The sequence below is a fragment of the Rhinolophus hipposideros genome, assembly GCF_964194185.1.
Source record: "Rhinolophus hipposideros genome assembly, chromosome: 4".
Classification (NCBI taxonomy): Eukaryota; Metazoa; Chordata; class Mammalia; order Chiroptera; family Rhinolophidae; genus Rhinolophus; species Rhinolophus hipposideros.
Genome location: NC_138050.1, coordinates 62,083,376 through 62,105,203, shown reverse-complemented (window position 1 = coordinate 62,105,203; position 21,828 = coordinate 62,083,376). Strand labels below are relative to the sequence as shown.

General features: G+C 42.4%; 1 protein-coding gene and 1 long non-coding RNA gene across 7 annotated transcripts in view; one reads left to right on the top strand and one right to left on the bottom strand.

The window, feature by feature from the left end:
* Positions 1–15,333, top strand: part of CLYBL (citramalyl-CoA lyase) — a 236,765-nt gene extending 221,432 nt beyond the window's left edge. For 2 of the 6 annotated variants that reach the window (XM_081046043.1, XM_081046041.1), the window contains exon 8: positions 14,316–15,333. The gene's annotated coding sequence lies outside the window, so the exon portion shown is untranslated. Of the gene's footprint in view, positions 1–4,029; positions 5,256–8,737; positions 9,189–14,315 lie in introns of those variants that run through there. The other 4 variants (XR_013993199.1, XR_013993200.1, XM_081046042.1 and 1 more) reach the window with 4 other exon arrangements.
* The window catches only part of LOC308496551, a 97,272-nt gene that overhangs the window by 55,863 nt on the left and 19,581 nt on the right, over positions 1–21,828 (bottom strand). Inside the window, exon 2 of the long non-coding RNA XR_013993201.1 lies at positions 18,855–18,924. This is a non-coding gene — a long non-coding RNA (uncharacterized lncRNA). The remainder of the gene's footprint in view (positions 1–18,854; positions 18,925–21,828) is intronic.

Genomic DNA, 21,828 nt, shown 5'->3' with positions numbered 1-21,828 from the left:
TATGAGGAATTTTAACTGCTGGACTTAATTTAATTATTGTATTTTGTACATACTCCCAGAAGCCCCAGGGCATGAGCTTGACTTTTTTTCAAAACTTTCAAATGAATATCTTTAGAAATGCACATTTCTGATGGTAATGTTACTTCTTTCACTTGTAATTCTAATCTAAATACCAAACCTAGATCTATTTCCTGAGTTATTCATGAGAGATTACAGCCTCAGCATCTCTTTGCCACAGATGTTCTTCCTCAGTAGACATGGGATGTACTCATCTGAGTCCTTAGTGTGGACACCCAGCTTTCATAACAAGAAAATAAAAACCATCTCCAGTTGAACTACATTTTAAAAACTTGATGGTTCTGGGGACATAGTTTTCAAGAAGAAGGGGTATTACGTGCACATTGCCTTGAAATCAGTAGCCCATGTGAGTTACTATCCCAACATCAACTGCTCCTCCTGGACCCCATCAGAAGCTTATGTGTGAACACACACACACACACACACACACACACACACACACGAGTTGTCATCCCAAGCTAGTACCATGTTTACCCAAAAATAAGACCCAGCCGGACAATCAGCTCTAATGTGTCTTTTGGAGCAAAAATTAATACAAGACCTGGTCTTATTTTACTATAATATAAAACCGGGTCTTATATAATATAGTATAATATAATATAACACCAGGTCTTATATTAATTTTTGCTCCAAAAGACACATTAGAGCTGATTGTCCGGCTGGGTCTTATTTTTGGGGAAACATGGTAGCAAAGATTCAGTATCTTCATTTCTCATCTATCTTTATACATAAACATTTTCATTTGATCCTTTTGATTTCCACCTGGAAATCAAAAATTTGACCACATCTTGACTCTCAAAGGTGAAAAATACTATTTTTTTTGGTAATTGACTTAAAACTCATTTAGGAATATTGAAATGTGGACAAACATATATTTTCCAAATTCATAAGATCTACCCAAAATATTTCACGGGGGTTGGGTCACTTATGAAGTTTCATTTTAGGATTCTTAGACTCCTGAATTTAGGAAGATGTTTTTCAGCAGAATTATCTGCGAGTGGAATCTGATTTTTTAATTTACTTTGATTTTAATTTTAAAATTATAGAAATCACAGCATTTTGGTGCCAAAGAAAGACTTTAGAGATTATCTAGGCCCATGGTTCTGGACCCTGGCTGCATATTAGAATTACCTGTACGTTAATACCAGTGTCTGGGCCCCACAGAGACTCATTAAATCAGACTCAAATATGACCTGTCATTTTGCAGATTAAAAAGTGAAAAACAAACAAACAAAACCCGGAAAAATTAAATGTGCCTTTTATATTAGAAGTCTAAAATACATAACTATAATATGATTTGGGAACTCCTGGCCATGCTAAACTTTAAAAAGCAAACTTACTTAAATAAGTTTCCATAATTATGTTTTGGGCCACACTAATTCTGTAATAGTTGCTTGATTCCTCCCACGTGACATGCTTTCTAATTTTATACGCATTCACACCCTTGACTGATCACTGAAGATGTGGGAATAGACATAGCCAAAAATTATTTCACATTTAATTTTTAAAATAAGGTACATTTGTATGGATGGCTGCCTTCCTATATATTTCACTTAAATTTTGACCTGTTTGGTGGCAGTATCATATTCTGAAATTTTTTTTCTTACATATATGTAAAACATATAAGCGAAACGCAATTTTTGTCTGAGTGTCATCTGAAGATCTCAAAATACCTGAACTGTGGAACTTTACACTGTACAGTTTTTATTCAAACGGAGGCAAAGGGATGTCAAATAACTCATTCGAGTGACTCCCACAGTCCCATGAAGATAAGATTGAGTTTAGCCACCATCTCTGATGGCTTCGAGACAGCAAGAGAGCTCCTTCTAGTAAGAAGCCTCAGCTAGGGGTTCAGGGGGCCTTTGAGCCATCTTTGTAAACACTTCCCCTCACACTGCCTCCCCCAAGGACAACACCTTCCTCACCTTCCCCCCATTCCCCTAATCTCCCTCCTTCTCCCTTTTCCCTGTACAGAGATGGTGTGCTTGCAGGTCACAAGGTAAAAGGAGAGCTCCAGTCCTTTTGACTTGAGGGCCTGATTCTCTCAGACCAGGACCTCCCCTGAGAGATGCAGGAAGCTTTGATCTCAATTATCTGCCTTGGGCTAAAAGACCTCTGGTTGGCCACTCTTCTAGGATCCTAATAAGGCCAGGACCTGGGATCATAGATGCAAACCTTTTTTTTTTTTAAACCAAGGGACTAAGATGCAATGATTAAAGGTATAGAGTTACTACCAGACAGTAGGTTAACATATGGCAGACCTATGTAGCATATATTCATTCATTCACTCCTCCAGCAGATATTTATTGAGCTTCTATTATGTGCCTGTGGTAAGTAACATCACTGTGTTAGTGAGGGCTAAGAGAGTAATCCTGGAGGTGGCCCTAAGGCTCCTGTGGTCCAGTAGTTTCATCAGAAGTGAAAGCAGGGTGGACAGAGGAGGCTTTTCTTATTCGTGTTCTCTCCCCTCCCTCCCCGCCCTCACCCCCAATTCTGTTCTAATTATTCTTCATTATCCTTTACAAAAACACACACAAATTAACCAAGAACTGTTTCCAGGTCTGAGACCAAAAAAAGGAAGAAATCTAAAAGTATCTTAGAGGTAGATTGTCACGCAGCCATAAAAAAAAGAATGTTTATAAAAAGATTTAAAATTTTTAATGGCAAGAACTGCTGAAAACAATAAGTTTGTTTTTTGTGTTGTTGGTTTTTTTTTTTTGCGTATCAAATTCATTAATCATTTTTTGAGTGATAACCTCCAAGGACCAGCATACACAGGGCTGGTGTCAGTATGACCAGGTACATTCCTCTTAAAAAATATTTGGCAATGTGTATCAACAGACTTATTGTCATCTTGTTGTGCCTTTTAAATCCAGATCTAGGAATTTATGCTAAGGAAATGCTGTGATCCTAAATACAGAAAAAGCCTCATTCCCTACTTAGTTCTCAGTTACATTATTTAAATTACAGAGGATTGGTTAAGTAAACTGTGGGACATTTACTTGCTGGAATATTAGGCAGCCACTAAAGCTGGTGTTTCTGAAGAAAAGAAAATGCATTTAATATAAAGACAAGTTTAAAAACAGATAGCAGGCTAAACCTCCTGGCTCCCCCACTTAGCTGAGGAACCTCGGGCAAGATACTAACCTCCCTGTGCCTTGTTTTTATTTTCTGTGGAATAGAGGTAATAGTAACTACCTCATAGGATTTTTATGAGACTTATATGAGTTAATACATATAAATAACCATATTTGACACATAGTAGGTCCTTGACAAATGTTAGTGCCTATTATTATTACAATGTGAGTACAACCGTGTTAAAAAGTAATCATAACATCAGAAGAAAACACACCAAAAAGTTAGCAACTACTATGTTTGGATGACAAGACTATAGGTGATTTTTTATTTTTACTTCCTTTTACATTTTTATATTTCCAAATTTTTCATTAAATATATACGTACCTATATCAAATTTTTAAAACTCAGGTTGCAGCTAATTACGAATAAAAATCTGTAAAGCCCTGCTTTTGATCATTATATGATTACACCCTATGACCCTGAATAGAGAAGCCCCACCAGAAAATTTTCCTATAAGCTGAAACATTCTGCTGCCAGGTCTCTGGGCATGAGCTGCCAAGGGGCTCCTTCTGACTTGACTGTGGTCATGTCCCCTCACCAGGAGGACAGCCTTGGCTGTGCCAGGGAAAGGAAAGCACTCAGGACTCACAGGAAGTGACCTGAGTTCCAGTTTCAGCTCTGCCACTCATTCCTTGTGAGTTCTTGGAAACAGCATTTTCCTTCTCTGTAAGGGGGAACCTCTGATGCAATTAGTAGCCTTAGAGGATCAAAAAAGCAGTAGAGGACATTTTTAAGATCCTACCTCCGTGGTAGAAAAAGAGATCCTGAAAAATGTAATGCTCCACTCCCCAATCTCAGCATTCCTTCTTCCAGGGCAGAGGGCCAGTCTGCTCTGTTTAGACACCTGGACCTGGTGCCAAGGGCGGTTTGGAGGAGGGTGCGTGTCTGACCATTTGTGGAATCATTCCTGCTTCCAAGCAGCATGCTGCAAGCAAGCCTTCACAGAAATACCAAAAGGCAAGTGTACTATCTGTCTTCACTTAATAATGCTTGAAGCTTTTCACATAACAAAAGGAGATGGAATAGCCCGCCCTCACGTTGTGGAAGCCCAATAATTCTTCCACTGACCATACCAAAAGGGCTCTCTCTTAACTTTAAATATTAGATCTGACTAAAACGGGCAACCAATGTCCCTTGGTAAGGAAAGTAGGAATAAAATGACTGTTTGCAACTTTATTTCTCACACGGTATAGTAAGGAGGGAATTGATAATTTGCAATAACAAATAAGCTAGTATTATTCTTTGTAAAACGGACATATGTGTCAAATTTAAAGACTGTTGACATAATTTTTCTATATCTATTCTTGTGAGGTTAAAATTAAACTACAGAGACAGAAAGTTTGTCTAATTTGTTCATTTCAGAGATCTAGTGTGGTAGTTGCCCTTAATAAATTTTTGTTGAATTCATCAGTTAATGAATTAATGAAAAAATAAGAGATGTTTTCCTCCGTATTGTGTTAGATGCTGGGGATACAGAAATATGTAACTGAGTCCCATCCCTAAAAGCTTGCTGTCCTGGAGGAGCCAGACACACAAATAGAAAAATGATTCAAATACAAATGTGATTGATTCCTAAAATCTACCACTAATAGTCAGTACTCATGTTTCAGCTCCTTTTCTGTGTCGTAGTGAAACATAATCCCTTCCTTCAAAGTTCACAGTGTAGTCTGGAAAACAAACATGAAGCATAGAAAGCACAATACCACACAGAAAGGAAAACAAAAATATGTACACGATAGAGAAGCAGTTCACTGTCATTTACTCAAGTAGACTGGCATCAGACTGCCGGAGTTCACAAAGCTGTATGACCTTGGACACATTGCTTAGCCTCTCTGGGTTTCATTGTCCCATTTGTAAAAATGAGTATAACACGGAGAGCTGTAGCACAGTGTTGTTATGAAGAGTAAATGAGTTAATATCCTGTAAAACATTCATGGTAGTGCCAGACTTGAACTAAGTACCAAATATAAATATACATGAAATAAATATTTCCTCTGTTCTCTGCATTTTAAACTCTCATTAAGAACTCTCTGTTTGGGTTTCTCTTTGTGCATGTCTGATTATTCTTCCCTAAAAGGACTTGTGACCAAAAGCAACTTCAAAGCTGAGGACTCAGGTTACTAAGGGAAGGAAAGGTTAGATTCCTGTTTGTGGAAAATAATGAGCACCTGACCGGATGAAAACAATTCTTAAAGCAAAGAAACACCTAAACCAGGATTGTATTGTAAATTCATTCTAAACAACGACTACTTCCCCTCCCTGGTCCAGGACAGACATTACTAATCAACCTCAGTGTTTTTTCTAATTGTGTCTAAATTCAGGCTCAGAAATGCTTTCTAAACAGGGCCCCAGGCAGTGACTGCTAACCAGGGTCTGTTGGTGTCTCTGGACTGAATCTTACCTTCTGGGCCTCAAGGTTTTTTTCCCCAGTCCCCTGCCACAGGAGCCACCCGTATGACTGCCCTTCTCACATGACTGAAGCCCAGCTCCCAAAATGCCCTGTCAACCTTGACTCCTGAGAGAATACAATGGAGCAGGTTCTACTTTGCCTCCCCTTGTGGGTCCATGGCCACTAGCTACCTCTGTGACCTCAGCTATGCAAGTTACTTATCCCTCTCTGAGCCTCCAATTCCTCTTGGGTAAATAGGACCTGCCTCCCAGATCGCTGCAAGGATTAAATGTCATATGTAGCTGTACGCAGCTGGAGTGGGCTCTCAGTCAATGGTGGATGCCATCATTGCTAAGCCCAGCTCTGTCTTCCCCCAGCCAGGCACAGTGCCTTCATGACTCCTCTGCCAGGGTCCTGGCATAACATAAAACAGGGCTGGGAGGCTCCTGACGCTCCTGTTTAAGCCACTGTTGCCCCCCACTCAACATTAACTGTTGATGGACTCAAGGTCACTTGGGAAGAGTAAAGGCCAGCAGTGGAGCACTGGTAGGAGGGGTGAGGGATGGGGAATGAAAGGATCCCCATCCACGCAGAGACTCCACCCAGTCCCTATGGGAGGGGACATTTGACTCCCAGAGAGGTGCCTTTGGTGCCTTTGGGGATGGGCCAGGTGGACAGGACCGTCTCCAGCTCCTCTCTCTCTTTTTTTTAAGACTGGAAGGAAATGTGTATATATACATATGTAAAAATATGTATGTATATATATATATATATATATATATATATATATGTATGTATGTGTGTGTATATATATGTTTATTTATTTATTTAATTTGTATTGGGGAATATTGGGGAACAGTGTTTTTCTCCAGGGCCCATCAGCTCCAAGTCATTGTCCTCCAATCTAGTTGTGAAGGGCGCAGCTCAGCTCCAAGTCTAGTCGCTGTTTTCAATATTTCGTTGTAGGGGGCACAGCCCACCATCCCATGTGGGAATCGAACTGGCAACCTTGTTGTTGAGAGTTCGCACTCTAACCAACTGAGCCATCTGGCCACCCATGCGTTCTCTAGCTTCTCTTAACTCAGAGCTGACTTACCTCTATTTCTGGAGCCACTTTCATTACCTCCTCCCAACTGGACGTCTGTATGAAGGCCTCAAACATGAGTTCCTGTCCCCTCTTCAATCAGGAGGGCTGGTCCCTGAGAAGCTTAGCCTTGGCCTTCTATCTCTGCTTCATCCGCCCCACTCTGACTCTCTAATCCTCTCTGACTCCTGCCTAACCCTTTCTGATTCTGCCTCTCCTCTCTGTCTGACTCCAACCCCCGCCTCACCCCTCTGATTGTGTCACAACCTGCTCTTACCAAGTACGTATGTGATGTCCCCCTAGCATCACACAGAGGAGCAGATCCTGCTTTCCCCACCCAGAGAAAGTAGCCTTGCATCTTTTGGACATAGCTCATGCTCAAGGACAGCAAATTAGTCAAGGGCTGGCATTTCTCAGTTATCCACGGAACAGCCTGTGACCCTCCTCTCTTCCCTGTGCCCATCCCGCTTCCTGAGCTGAGCCTGCAAGTCAACTCCACCAAACCCAGGGCTCTTCATGTAAAGACTGTCAATAGCTCCATGGCTATTAGGCTTCTCTTCTGAGAGTTTACAAGTCAGCTGGGAAACAAAATGAGCCCAGGCGGAAAGTTGCTTTACAAGGGAGCAAATCCGGGCAGAAAACACAGTGCAGCGGGAGAGAAACTCAGCATTGAAATCTTGGCCAATTTAATGTCTACATTAAAAACGGATTTGTGTGGAATGCAGCCGCTTCCTTTAATTGCTCCAAATAAATATCCTGGGTAATTTTAAGCCATATATTACCAAGGAAGTGCTTAGGGGTATTGTTTGCTGAGAAAGGCGTTACATAAATTGAAACTCCTTTTGCTCAGAGCTGAGTCCTGAAAGTTCATGCAGTGAGAAACATTTCTCACCGTGCACAACTGTGAATTGTATATAAAATTAAATTTTCTGATTAAAATCTGTATTGTTGGCCCTCCTGCTGGTTGCCACCATTTTGCTGAAATAAGATACTATTTGTGGTAATGGCAGTGAGGGAAACCTGTTATCACTGATTGTAAACTGGCTTCACTCCTAAGGCTTAAAAATCTGGAGAGCTTTATTGTGCAAACATTGCATTTTCCGTACAAATATTACAGAGCAAAGCTTTACTACTGATTCATCAGCCAGGGTGTAAGCAGGTTTACAATGCGAGCCCAGCTGCCCTAAATCTCCAGCACACCCAACATTGGGCTGCAGTTAGGGCTCAGCAAGGTGAATGATGCCACGGGTAGGAGAATGAAACAAGCCTTCATCATCGTCTGTTTTTTTTCAATTTAAAAAATATTTTAGAGGGGCATTATTATTTGAGAGAGGGAGGAAGATAAAGGGAAAGATGAGGCCTAGGAAGAGTTCGAATCTCAGAGCCCTCTTGCCCCCACCTGTGCCCCAGGAAACCAGCCGTGTTGCCTTTTAAGGATTGACACCACCACCCCCAGGGCCTCTCCCCCTGACTGCAATCTCCAAGCCCCAGTTCTGAGAATCAGCTTTATGAAAATCAGCTACAACTCTGCACAGCATTACTAACAGAGGGTTCCAAGTTAACAGCTTCGGTTGACAAATACAGATTCTGAAACCAAATAAATGAGGATTTATTTTTTCCTAAGAAGATGTGTACTCAGAATTAGAACCCTGAGGGCTGCCTTTTCATTTCTCATTTTCCCCAGCTTTCAGTTTACAAGTGAACGCTCTCCAAAAGTCAGCATCAGCCAGGCACACATAAATATTTTTTATTGCCTTCTAACCACAGAATAGATTGTCCCTCTCTTACATTTTGTAAATCATTTTGTTGCTTGGGTAATACAAAATAGCTTTGACTTACAAAGAAAGATGGGGGCGGGGCAGGGAGGAGAAAGATTTAGCAAAATGATTGATCCGTCGTGGGATAGCTCATATTTTGACAAATAAAAATGAAGCCAAAATGAATCGATTTCTTAAGGAACAACCTAGTCTGAATACAAGGAATCTCACGAAATCTTTTTCTTTTTTTTTTTCTTTTTTTTTTTTTTTTTTTACGAAATCTTTTTCTAGAAAAGAACACTGAGGTTACAGGCAAAGCCAGCGCTAGAGTAGAATAAACTCAGCCACTTCCTCTGAGGGAACAAATGCAACGGAAGTGGGTTGAGGTGGATGGGTCCTCAAAGACAAGAAGTTCAAAGGCATAGACCACCCGGAAGGCACCTAGGTAAACGGGTCTGATCTCTCACACAACACTGGCTCAGTATCCTTTTGCAGCTTCTTTGCTCAAAAATCCAATCCTAGATATTCATATGCATTAACCTGAGCTGGTCTCCCCTGTGGGGAGAATTGCTGGGGACAAAAACAGGAAGTGCCCCGGTTGGGTTCCTGACTCAACCCCCAAATGCAAAGCCTTGCCTATAGAACAGAGTTTGAGGAAACAACTGTTATTGTGCTTACTTCTGTTTCAATTTCATAATTATTAAATAAATTGATTTAAAAATCTGTGAATTAGCTATCTTTGAAAATTATTCTACTGGTTTTCTTTTCTCCCGCTAAACTTCTCTTATGTTTTCTAGTCTTTCATAGTTTCCACAAATCTAACTAGCCCTAACCTGAGCATCTTACATGGGCGTTAGGGGGGAGGGGGAGAGTGTTGAAAAAGAATCTGTTTTCCTTTTTTTTTCTTATTTAACATCCATCTACAATCCCTCTGTCTGAAAACAAATAACAGTATCAGTTGCAATATTTCACTCATTCATTCAATAATTTGTCTTGAATTTACTGGGTGCTAAATGCTAGGCTACTAATCCTCTTTCACTCAAGAGTTCTGCCAGCCTGGGGAATACATCAGAACTCTTAGCCTGACTATCTTTTGAACTAGGATTTAAAGATCCTGGAAGAATCTACAAAAGGAACTTGCGCCTGATGAGGCGTCCTTCTCTCAACTTCACTTCCCTTCTTTGTCTCACTTCCTGCCCCTTTCCAGTAACCCAGCATCCCTGTTCTGCTCTGGGCTCTGCTCCCCGAGGGATTCCTTTCCATGGCTCCATTAGCTCCTCTAGTCTTGACCAAAGATGGAATGCTTGACCTCTCCATGCCTCTGTCCAGACTTTGCCCACATCTTTGCTCTAGGTTTCCTTGATTTCTTTAAATAGATTGTTTTTAAAGAAAAACTGTCAATATTTCACTGACTTTCCACAGTTTGTAGCAAGAAGACACGTCTGTCCTATATAGAGCATAAAAAGTCAATGACAGGACAGATCCATCTTAAAATGACTCAAGATTTAATAGGCTGCTTATATGCCCAACAAGCACAGCCAGCGTGGGCCAAGCCTGACAGCAGGGCAAAAGGGGAAGAGCTGGGGCAAGGAGGAGCTCCAGGCACCAGTGGGACTGTCACCATCAAGCCACCACCACCAAGGCCCTCACGTCCACGCTTACACTAAAGAGCTAGACAGTGGGGCCCAGCCCCCATTTGGGGGGATTGTTGGACAGTCCTAAAAGGGATGGCAGTCTCGGTCTCCCTCTCAATGAAGATGTGAGTCCTCAGACAGGAACCTGCAATTCTGATAGTTAACCATAACTCAGTTCTCTTCCAAATCGGTTCCCCAAAGAGAAGGGCCAAGCCCCATCTCTCCATGAACCTATTGTTGCCCGTCACAGATCACAGAGACTCCACGGTCATCAGGGAAATAGCTCTGATGGGAGCACTCTACTCCTCAGCCAGATGAGGAGTCGAAATCCTGTTGTTCACCAGCAAGAAGGAGATCCAATGGGTATAGCTTGCCAGGCTTACCTCCCTTCTTCCCTCTTCATCTCTCCATCTTTCTCCTGGCATCGAGTATCTTCTTTCTACTTCCTTCTACTTCTGATCCCCTTCCGGAGTTCTAGCTCTTTCTTTTGGATTGGCTGACACCAGAGGGCAACATAATCTCACCTACATGTCAGTTCTTTCCTTTCACCAGTAGAGGGAAGAGTTTGAGAGAACCTACAAGAACTAGGAGGTATGTGGAAATTATTTCGAAATAATGGAATTAGCTAGTGTGATAGAACAGCTCTCTCCAAGGCATGCCTTGCCAAGGCATTCTGTTCCCGTTGGTAAATAATCTGTTACAAAAACTGTTTAAATGCGTATTAACTCACCAGAGCACGACACTGGCAAAATTTCCCTCCAGGCTGTATTTTGCAAAGACACAACTTTCACGTGATGTGAGACCTGAGATTAAACTAACAGAAGTCATACATTATTCAAGGTAACACTGATGCACCATCCCTTACTCACCATTTAGTCTTTTCGATCTGGTTTTTATTTTGTTTCAGAAATAATTGGTAAGGCGTTTAGCCCTGAATGTCTTGTTTTGAGTACCTGTCATCATAGCATTCTAGGTGCTTTGAGAGTACATATGGGCTTATTTGGGCAAGTGAAAATGACTGTGAACCAAGTAGCAGAGCCCTGGGGGCAAAAACTACCCAAGCAGCCCCTGTCAAACTTGGAAGTCCATGCCAAGGCGTCTTTCACCAGACCCTCCCCATTCTGCCACGCATAGTGAGGAAGTTAAAGAAGCTTCCATTTGAAAAATTTTTGGAAGAAAGGGATTTAGAAATTAAAACTGTGCCACTGAACTGACCATATACCAAACAATCACCTGGACCAAGTTAACACTAATACCTTTCAAAAGCAGACAATGTAGAGATAAGCAACCTGCTCAACCACTGCAATGTCCTCAATTGTTTGTATCTAATTACATGGCCTGGATATTTTCTGCTTGGCGTCCCAGGCTTTGAACCATTTCCAAAGCCAGAGTTTTATAGAAAGGTCTTTTAAAACCCTATGGGTCTGTGATTCTGTCCTTCTTTAGGTGGGTTTTTTTTTATCTGATTTGCTGAATTTATCCATATGACTTTGCCTTCATTTCTTCATCAACACTCTTTCCTTGATTAATTATCTAATGCAAGAATTCTTGTCCAGAGGTCCAGAAGTAGACTTGAGCATTTCCACAAATCCTTTGAAGTTGTGAGCAAAATTCTATGTGTATATACATCATGGTCGTTCTGGGGAGAGAGGCCCATAACTTTCATCATATTCTAAAAGGGCTCCATGACCTCCAACTTGTCACTGTGTATTCATGATGCTCACCAGACCAGAGTTTCCCCAATCACAATGAAAGAATGGGTTACAGATGTATGCCTGAGCCTCTCATCTCCTCAACTCTTGGGTTGCTAAACAGGGCCAGGAATGGCTGGAGCTTCCAAGCTAGTCATTTCCTGCCAAGAGCTGCCCAGTTGCTATAAAAATATTGTTTTCTCTGTGTGCCACTGTGGATAAAAGGTTGGAAAGCACTGCAGTAGTCTTTTCACTTTTATCCCATCCACTGTCTTTGCTCTCTGCATCTTTTTCCTCATTTCCATGGCCTTAATTCTCCAAAGAGAAGCTTGGCATTGATTTGGCCACCTCTGGTCAAATCTGCACTTTGTATGCTTTACCAGGAAAGAAAGTCATGTGGTTATCTCCCCTTCCTAAAAATGCTCCTTGCCATCGCAAGCTTGGAGCATGCCTTGTTGGCCACATGGTGGTAAGACCAACTCATTCCCCCTTTCCTGGGCTATTACTTTTGCTAATCCAATGCGTTTGCCCCTTTTCCTGCAGTAGCTCTCCCTTGCCCATGCAGCTGGAAGAATCTCTATGACAGTTTCCTAAATGGCTCCCAGCTTATGCAGATATTCCTCAAAAGCACTTTTGTGCAAAGACTCTTTCAAACCAAGAAAGACATTAAAATCACATACAGAACCTACGTGTAACCATTCAAACTCAGACATAAACAGGGTGGGCAAATTCCCATGACTCCTGGCTAACATGGAGCACCCAAAATAGTATGTCCTCCCAAGCCCTCCCCTGCCAAACCCCCCAAACACACAATAGTTCTCATGTTCCATGACCGGACAGGACATCCAGGGTCAGTCTCGTTGTCTACTGCTCCGGTCACATTATTTTACTATCGACCATTTTATAATTTTGGCAAACTAAGAAGTATGCCATTCACTTGGAATTAATTTATGATTTGGATTTTTATATGAGGGACTTCAACAAAATGTTGGCAAGTGTCTCCTGTGCTTCAACTATCCAGTTGAAAGTATTGATCACCAAATTATTAAATATTCCTCTAGCCCACATCACCTTTCTATTAGGAAATGAAACTATCTTTCTTCATTTTACCAGTTAGCCAAGCTGACAGCCCAAAATGTCAACAAGGGTTTCTAACATCTTCAAAACTTCCTTCCTTCTTACCTGAACCACCTGATCCTAGACACATCCCTGACCCATAATTTCCTAGTCAATACATCATTCAAAAATATCTTACTTTTGAGAGAAAAGACATTGCTGCTAAACCGTAAGGAACTACAAGTATATGTTTGTTAAATATGTGCGCATAGTGTTCCCATCGGGAGGTTATATGCGATAAAATAAGGAATGTGAGGTGGAAACTGGATGTAACTGTCCTCATGGGAGAGCACTGGGAGAGTCTGCTAAACCTGTGACTGTCACAGAGGCCCAAGCCTTGAAGATTTCACTTTGCTACCTAAGAAAAGTCCACGCTCACAAAGAAGTCTTTAAAAAAGAAAAAAACAAAAAAACAAAAATCTACCATCACACACTCTAAAATAAATGAATTATTCTTAGAATATTTCCAACTGTAGTTAGAAAGCTTCTTCCGCCATCTGGGTACTCCTTGCAAGCACCACTGTCAGCATGACAGACCGTTGCTGAAGGGTATTTGTTACCTAGATGAGCTACTTCCTTCTTAATGAAACTGACAACCAGACTGAATTCAGGATCACTTCACTTGAAGGGTAAAGCCCTGGAAAATCTTTCAAGAAAGCAGGCATATCGCTTTTCTATGTATTTTAGAAATAGGAGAAAATAGTTGAATAAAACGCTGTCTAAAAATCACTAGCAGTCACTTTAAAGCTTTTCTTTTTTTTTTTTTTTTGGCCAATATCTGGACTTACAAAAAGCTATGCGATGGTATCTCCAAAATAAAAAATAAAGAAAAGATTACATTTTCTTTTTACAATAAAACAACACGTAGATTTACAACTTGCAAAACAAATTTAAATCTTGTTTTTAAAATATTTGCTGAATTGACAATGAAACGCTGCACTCGCAGCTGCAGCGTTTGTAACAATGGATTTACTAGTTATTATCACTAACCTTAAGTGTATATGCCAGCTTTCGAAAGGGGGGATGAATACATTTGGGGGGCTGGTGGAATATACGCAGTAGAGATTTGCAGGATGATTATAAATAAATGAAACATTAAGCACACCCCTAACCAGTCTCTTATTCAAATCGTATATAATGGAGGTCATGCTGTTTTAAACTTGATTTGGATTTCTGGATCCCAGTTCTCAAGGGCCTGAAAAATTCTGTAGTACTAATGATTAACAATGTTCTTTATTTTGTCAAAGGGAGCCACTTGAATTTAGTTCATGGTGATGTTTGTTTCCATTTTCAATGCATTTTAATGCCTAAAGTTTGAACTGCAATGAAAATTTCCCAATGAAATTCCCTTGGATTTCTCGTTTACTCGTGAGTTGTAAAGTATAATGTTTTAACATCATTTCCTTTTCCTTTTGATCAATCCAATAGCTGAAGTTTCTTCGATATACACTTGGATTCTTTGACCACCCCTAAGTAAACAAGAAACGCTGTCTACCTGATGCTAACCTGATATGTTTCTCCACACGGCATTTTCAAAGCATACACATCAGTTTGCAACCCCCCCCCAAACCCCCCCACAGAGTCCTGGAAGGAATGAGCCATAGGGAGACGTGTGTAGTATCTGCTGTGTTACCGGACCCAGGGTGTGAAAGTCTACCTGGAACACCACATGATGACCTTTCATTGTCCAACACATGGTCTCTCTTAACACATAAATGCACAATAAGAAAATTAAGTCGAGAAATAATTCCATATATAGAATAGCACCATGGGTTCCTGGATTGTGGAAGGTTCCAAACCCCAATTATGTCATGCTGTACCAGAGTTGAGTGTATTGTGTGTCACCTCTTTGAAGCCTTTCCTGACCCACCCACCCCCAACTGCACCTTTGTGTCCCTGTTGTTCCCTATATGACCTTCATTATAGTACCCATCACACTTAAACTGTCCACACCACTGGATTCCACATTTGTGTTTCTGGCCACACAACAGACTCCTCAAGAGTTAGAGTGAGGGCCGGCCCGGTGACTGAGGCGGTTTGTGCTCCATGCTACTAACTCCGAAGGCTTCCGGTTCCATTCCCACATGGGCCAGTGGGCTCTCAACCACAAGGTTGCCAGTTCAATTCCTCGAGTCCCTCAAGGGATGGTGGGCTGTGCCCCCTGCAACTAAGATTGAACATGGCACCTTGAGCTGAGCTGCCGCTGAGCTCCCGGATGGCTCAGTTGGTTGGAGCGCGTCCTCTCAACCACAAGGTTGCCGGTTTGACTCCTGCAAGGGATGGTGGGTTGTGCCCCCTGCAACTAGAAATGGCAACTGGACCTGGAGCTGAGCTGCAACCTCCACAACTAAGATTGAAAGGACAACAACTTGACTTGGAATAAAAATCCTGGAAGTACACACTGTTTCCCAATAAAGTCCTGTTCTCCTTCCCCAATAAAATCTTTAAAAAAAAAAAAAAAAAAGAGTGGGAGTGAGTACCTCTGTCACTTGTATCCCCATCAACTGCCATAGCCCTTCTGACAACAATGTGTTCACAAATATAGAAAGAACAAATACCTGGGTTCTCCAGAATCCTTCTTTTGCTCTAAATCCCACTTGGCACATTTAGCCTGAAGCTACTTTCCATCTAGAACAAGGATGAATCAAGCCTTTTAGATTTTCTAGTAAAGACCCAGATGGTGAAAAATATCAGTACTAAAGCCCAAAGAAGTGGGAGGAAGCTAGGAAGTAGAGATATGAGCTCAGGGTACATTCAGGACAGGAGAGAAAAAAAGTAAATGGGAGATGGAGACACCAATGGGGTCATGGAGTGAGTGGGAATCACACAAAGGTATGGAGAAGCCACATAGGAATTATGACATGAGTGGGGACATTTCCCCTATTGCAGCTACTGCCCCAGCAACACAAGTGCTGGCCCTAAACAGTCCACTACCCCTGGACTGTCAGAGGCCTTCCTTTCCATCCCAGGCTGCTTGGCTTCTGCTGCCTGAACAAGGTCTCCAGCTTCAGACCTTCTCCCTGCCTTTCCCAACATGCATGCCCAGACCACGTCCCAGGACTCTGCCAGGTGACAGCCAGCCAGGCACTCACACTGGCGTGTTGTGCTGCTCTTCCCAGTGACTCGGTTCCATGTTAACCTTCCGGTAACCTTCATGCTGGGGATGTCAGTCCACCAGACAAAGGCCACCTTTGGAGCCAGATGGGCATTTTGGTGCCATAAAATCTCACTGTCAAGGTTGCCACCTGTCTCCAAGTAGGGTCTAAACCCAGGAAGAGCTAAGAATCCAGAGAGTACAAATGATTTGGTCCTATACACTCCAATTGCCAGCTCCTTAAAGGAGAGTCAGTTATTAAAAATTCAGCATGTGCCAAGCATTGTGCTGGTTGTAACTTTTGTTTAGAGACTGATTCTTTAATGACTCCTCTAAATATTAGTCCTCAATGAGATACCATTTCTCACCCATTAAGATGGCAATTCTCGATACAAATTTTTTAAAAACAGAAAATAAGTATCGGTGAGAAATTGGAACCCTTGTGCACTGCTGGTGGGGGTGTAAAATGGTGCAACTTCTATGGAAAATGGTATAACGGTTTTTCTGAAAACTAAGCATAGAATTACCATATGATCCAGTAATTCCACTTCTGGGTACAGACCCAAAAGAATTGAAAGCAGGGGCTCAAACTTGTGTGTCAGTATTTCCAGCAGCATTATTCACAGTAGCCAAAGACGGAAACAACCCAGATGTCCATCGACAGATGAATGGATAAATAAAATGTGGTCTATCCTTACACTAAAATATTACTTAGCCTTAAAAAGAAGAAAATTCTGACGCATGCTACAATATTGACAAACTTATGCTAAGTAAAAGAAGTCAATCACAAAAGGATAAATATTGTACGATTCTACTTACATGAGGTTCCTGGAGTCATCAACTTCATAGAGTCAGAAAACAGGACAGTGGTTGCCAGGGGCCGGGGAGGGGGACATGGGGAGTTACTGTTTAGTAGGTACAGAGTCTCAGCTTGGGAACATAAAAACTTTCTGGAAATGGATGGTGGTGATGGTTATACAACAATGGCAGTATTCTTATGACCTAATGACCTGAATGAACTACACTCTTAAACATGGTTAAAATGGTCAAGTTTATGTTATGTATATATTTTACTACAAACTTCAAAAAAAATCCACCTCATTTCTGCCATCCCTAAAACCTAACGTTATCTACCCAAGCACCCCAAAGAGCAATCATCTGGGACCGCTACCTATACCCCTAACTTGTCCCTGGCCTGTTCGTTTGGACATTGTCCCTCTCTGCACCTCTGGCCACCAAGCCCAAGGTTGGTGCCTCATCTCTCCATTGTCTGTACCTCGGCTTTTCCCCACTGACCTCACAATGGCTTGGCCTTCTGCATTTCTGGGGCCTGTGTTTGTGCTCAAATTCCAGCACCCCAAAACTGAAGAGTGAACCTTACACTCCCTCAGGAGGGAGAAGTGAACAAAAAGAAACATCAAAAAACTATTTCCGTCTTCATCTTTAGACAATACTCTAGTAATGTATTAAGTGCTTATATGTGCCAAGTACTGTATTAAGCATTTTGTTAATCGACTCATTTAAATTCACAAAACAATCTAACAAGTTAGTTCTCATGACCATTATCCCCATTTTATAGATGAAGAAACTGAGACTTGAGGATGCTAAGTCATTTGCCCAAGGTCCCAAGGTCAGAGAGGCACAGGTTCAGGATATGAAGCCCGTAGTCTGACAGCCCATGTTAAGCTACGATGACACACCATAAGAAATCTTTTATAAACCTCAATCCCGGAGGACACCATCTTGATTCTTTCCCTCACTAATATTAAAGTTAGTATTCGGGAAAGGAGAAAGTGTTTGCTACCATCTGACCACTGCTCATCTCTGAAAAAGGAGTCACAAAAGGCCAGATGGAAGCTAAAGGTCCCACTGTGTAAAAACAGTAAAAACAAATCTCCACGTAACTGGATAATAGCCCACTCTAGAAAATGCTGAGGCCAGAGTCTCAAAGCAGACTATTTCCTGAGCTCTGTTGGCCAGCTAGTTTTAAACCCCAGCATCTAATTCGTAATGTTGGGAAAGCCTTTTAGGAGGGTTTCCATAAAGGCAGCAAGTACAGTCAAATACTGGTCTTTCCTAAACGCAGGTCTGTACAACCGGGGTACCTCTCCAGCTCATCAGCAGTGCCTAGGTGTTTAATTTGGAATTTGATCGCTGCCTAAATTTCGAGATCTCCTGCAGGTGCCGCACACAAAGAATCCTCAGTGGCCACTGGCAGAAATGCTTAGAAAAACAATCCTCCAGGTTGTTGAAATCACAACTACCACTTTCACTCCCCGCCTCCCTGTCACAGAAGAGGCTGTTTTGACTTGAATTACAGGGCCCCATGTGGACTACCTGCGGTCCAAATGTGCATGTGACAATGGACACTCCTTTGCTGGCAGTCCAGTGCTATTTCAGACACTGTTGGACAGATGGGCTCTGTTCCGAGTGGGGACGATCCATGCCTCAGAGAGGAAATTTTTATAGGGTTGTCTTCTCCCCATACATAAAATGTCCTCATCACTTTGCCAAGGTGGGGGCTACATGGGGACAGATCACTTCTGAATAGAGGATTGACAGTTTCTCCTCCTCACATTCTCTCTCCCATCTCAGGGCCTAGACGTAATTGCGGGGATCCTGGTTGTTTGCTGCCCCCCGCCCCCGCTCAGCTCCTGTTTCTGCCATGTGTGGGGCATGTGCTTGGAGCTCAGCAGCTGTTGGAACACAGTAAATCCATTCACATACTGACATATCCCAATGACTAATACGGGCTTAGCGAGGAAACAGAAGTATTTGACAAGCAGAAACAACTGAATTACTTTTGGAGGGGTGAGGAAATGACACCCCCAATGGGCTTTGTCTCGCCATTTGGTTTGGACTGGAGAGCTCACCGTGGGAGGCCGCCAGGGATGTCATCCAGGCATCCACCGCCATTCATTCTAAGCAGAAGAGGAGCAGGGCCTGTGTTTGGAAAGCAGAAGTAAGAGGTATGAGGAGGTGGGGTTTGGAGACCATCCTGGACATAAAGAAAATAAATCACTCCAACTCAAATACTTGAAGTAGAGGCAGCGTCATTTGCAGTTTGGAGTGTGGGCTTTGAAACCAGACGGAACTGAGTTCAAATCCTGCCTCTGCCACTTATTCTATGACCAACGTTCCTGCCTTTGTAAAATGGGGATAATAATAGGATTCCTACCTAATGGTGCTGTTTCAGGAATCAATAAGATGATTGTATACTTGTAAAGCACTTACGTGCATGTGTGTATAAAGCCTGGTATAGTACACAATAAGCACTTAACAACAGGTATTAATCCCAACAGTACATTTTAAATAGAAGACAATGAACTTTGTATTTGTTCACACATGCAGGTAGGTAACACAGAAATCAAAATGAAACTCGACACTTCACTGCTTCAAAACACACTTTCTCACCAAGACCCCCACCAGCACCTGCATCAGAACCTCTGCCACGAGGAGAGTTGGAGAATTGCCTAGGCTTCAACATGTCAGGGCCCCACCAGGCCTCGTGTTCTGCATCAGACCTCCACAAACACGCTCCTGCCTAACGTGGAACACCATTAAGGACATGTCCCCACATCATTCCCATAAATCACAGGGCAGCGCTATGCATGGGTCTTCAGCCATGGTGTCTGAGACGTTTCATCCCACAGAACCTACTGGACTGAAGGTTAATGAGTATTACACAAACGAAGTGTTATATGCTGCATCAAAGGCACACGATTTTATTCTCTTCAACAGCAATTATAATAATCTCCACTTCTGAAGTGTACCTACTGAAGAGGTTCCATCCCTTTTGGGTACTGAAAGTCCGCCAATCAGAACCCACCAGAGCCCCTCCACAAGCCAGTTAGAGGAGGGGAGCATGGCTTGTTCACACCTGCTATCTAACCCAGGAAGACAGCCAGGAAGGTCATGGATTTGGTATGTTACAACCAATGCTGATCAAATGAAAACATGAATTACCCAAGACTAATAACTAGTAATAAGCTGAAGAGAATAGGACAAGGAGAGAAACATGAATCTGATAACGCACAAAAGTGAAAGTGGAAAACTTGGGAAGAATTTGACTTGCTTCATGTGGCTTTCTCCTGTGGCCATCTCCTGCTGGCCACACCAGGGCAGGCCTGTGCCAAGCTGTCCACCGGTTCTCCTCCCCCCTACAGCTCTAGCGGACTCTTCTTGTTCTCTCCTGGCCTTCCCTTGGGCCTCTGGCCAGTACATATGCATTGCTTTCGTTATTCCTGTGAAGTTCATCACTAAAGAGGCTTCTCACTTTCTGTGACATTTGCAGCCCATATTTTTTTCTTAAGGACAAAAACTATGGAAATCGATGTGCTTCAGGATCTTCTCTATGCCGTAATATCCCAGCAAACACTCAATGACTGCTCTCTTTACTGGGACCTTTTCTCCACCTTCTTATCCTCCACCACTGACATTCCTTATTTGTTGTGGCCGCTGTAAACCCAGGGAGCATTCGAGTCTTGCACTGAACCAGGGTAACTTAGCCTGTACTGAACCTAGTGTCTCCAGATTTCCTTTAAGCTGTCCCCCTTCTATTAATTCTAATCCCATTGACTATTTATTGACACCGATCAATGCCAAACTGTTTGAAGATACAGGACAGAAGAAGTTCTGAGGGCTGCTACTTCCTTATACCTCCCTGAGAGCCGTCCCTGAAAATGTAAAGCAAGAGAATTACTGAAACACATTTTATGGATTTATTATTAATTGTCCCAAGGGCAGGCACAGAAAGTTCCAAGCAAAGGAAGGGATGCATGACTTGTGGTCACTGAAAAGCTTTCAAGTGTCTGCCCAAGTCCTCAATTTATGTCATGTATGGGGGAACCAAAATGAGGACACCAAAGACCTAGAGATTAGAGACAAGGCGAAGGGGAGGAAAGAGATGAGGGACAACAGCTTAATGAGGAATGGGAACTGAGGGAGCTGGGAGACAGGGGAAGAGGAGGAGGCTTTCCTGGGAATGAAGCCAAAGTCTACTGCCAAGCTGTGGCATCCAGAAAAATCTCATCAGTCAACATGAGTAAGGGCCCACCAGTAGAAAGACTTCTGTCTCAAGAAACAGAGGCATGGATGGCCAAGGAAAGCAGATTCTTAACATCTGGATAAGGGTCCAGGAACACCAATTCTGAAACAGGCTACCAAGAAAGGGACATTGGAGGGGCAGCTGGATGGCTCAGTTGGTTAGAGCACGAGCTCTCGACAACGAGGTTGCCGGTTCAATTCTCGCATGGCATGGTGGGCTGTGCCTCCTGCAACTAAAGATTGAAAACAGCAACTGGACTTGGAGCTGAGCTGCGCCCTCTACAAGTAGATTGAAGGACAATGACTTGGAGCTGATGGGCCCTGGAGAAACACACTGTTCCCCAATATTCCCCCTAAAATTTTTTTTAAAAAAAGAAAGGGACATTGGGGTGGCCAGAACATTTTTACTACAGCAACATATCTTAGAACCCACTCTCTATGGAAGAAAAGAAGACATTTGGGGGATAGGAAATCAGCATACATCTCAACACACACACACACACACACACACACACACACACACACACACACGCCCCAAGAGAAAACAAAAATGGCAACTTGCTGCCTGATAACACCCAAGTAAGGCAGAGATAATGACTGCCCCAACTAGTTTTGAAAGGTTTCTTCTTTACTCAATTATTGTGGGCTGATTTCTATTTCCTAGTGCAATTTATTTGGGAAAATGGGCCTTGTATTGTTAATAATTTATAAATCGGCCAGAACCATGCAGACAATATTGAATAATACAAACCTGATTTTACAGATCGGTAAAACACCCCTTGGCTTGTCACTCCTTGGTAT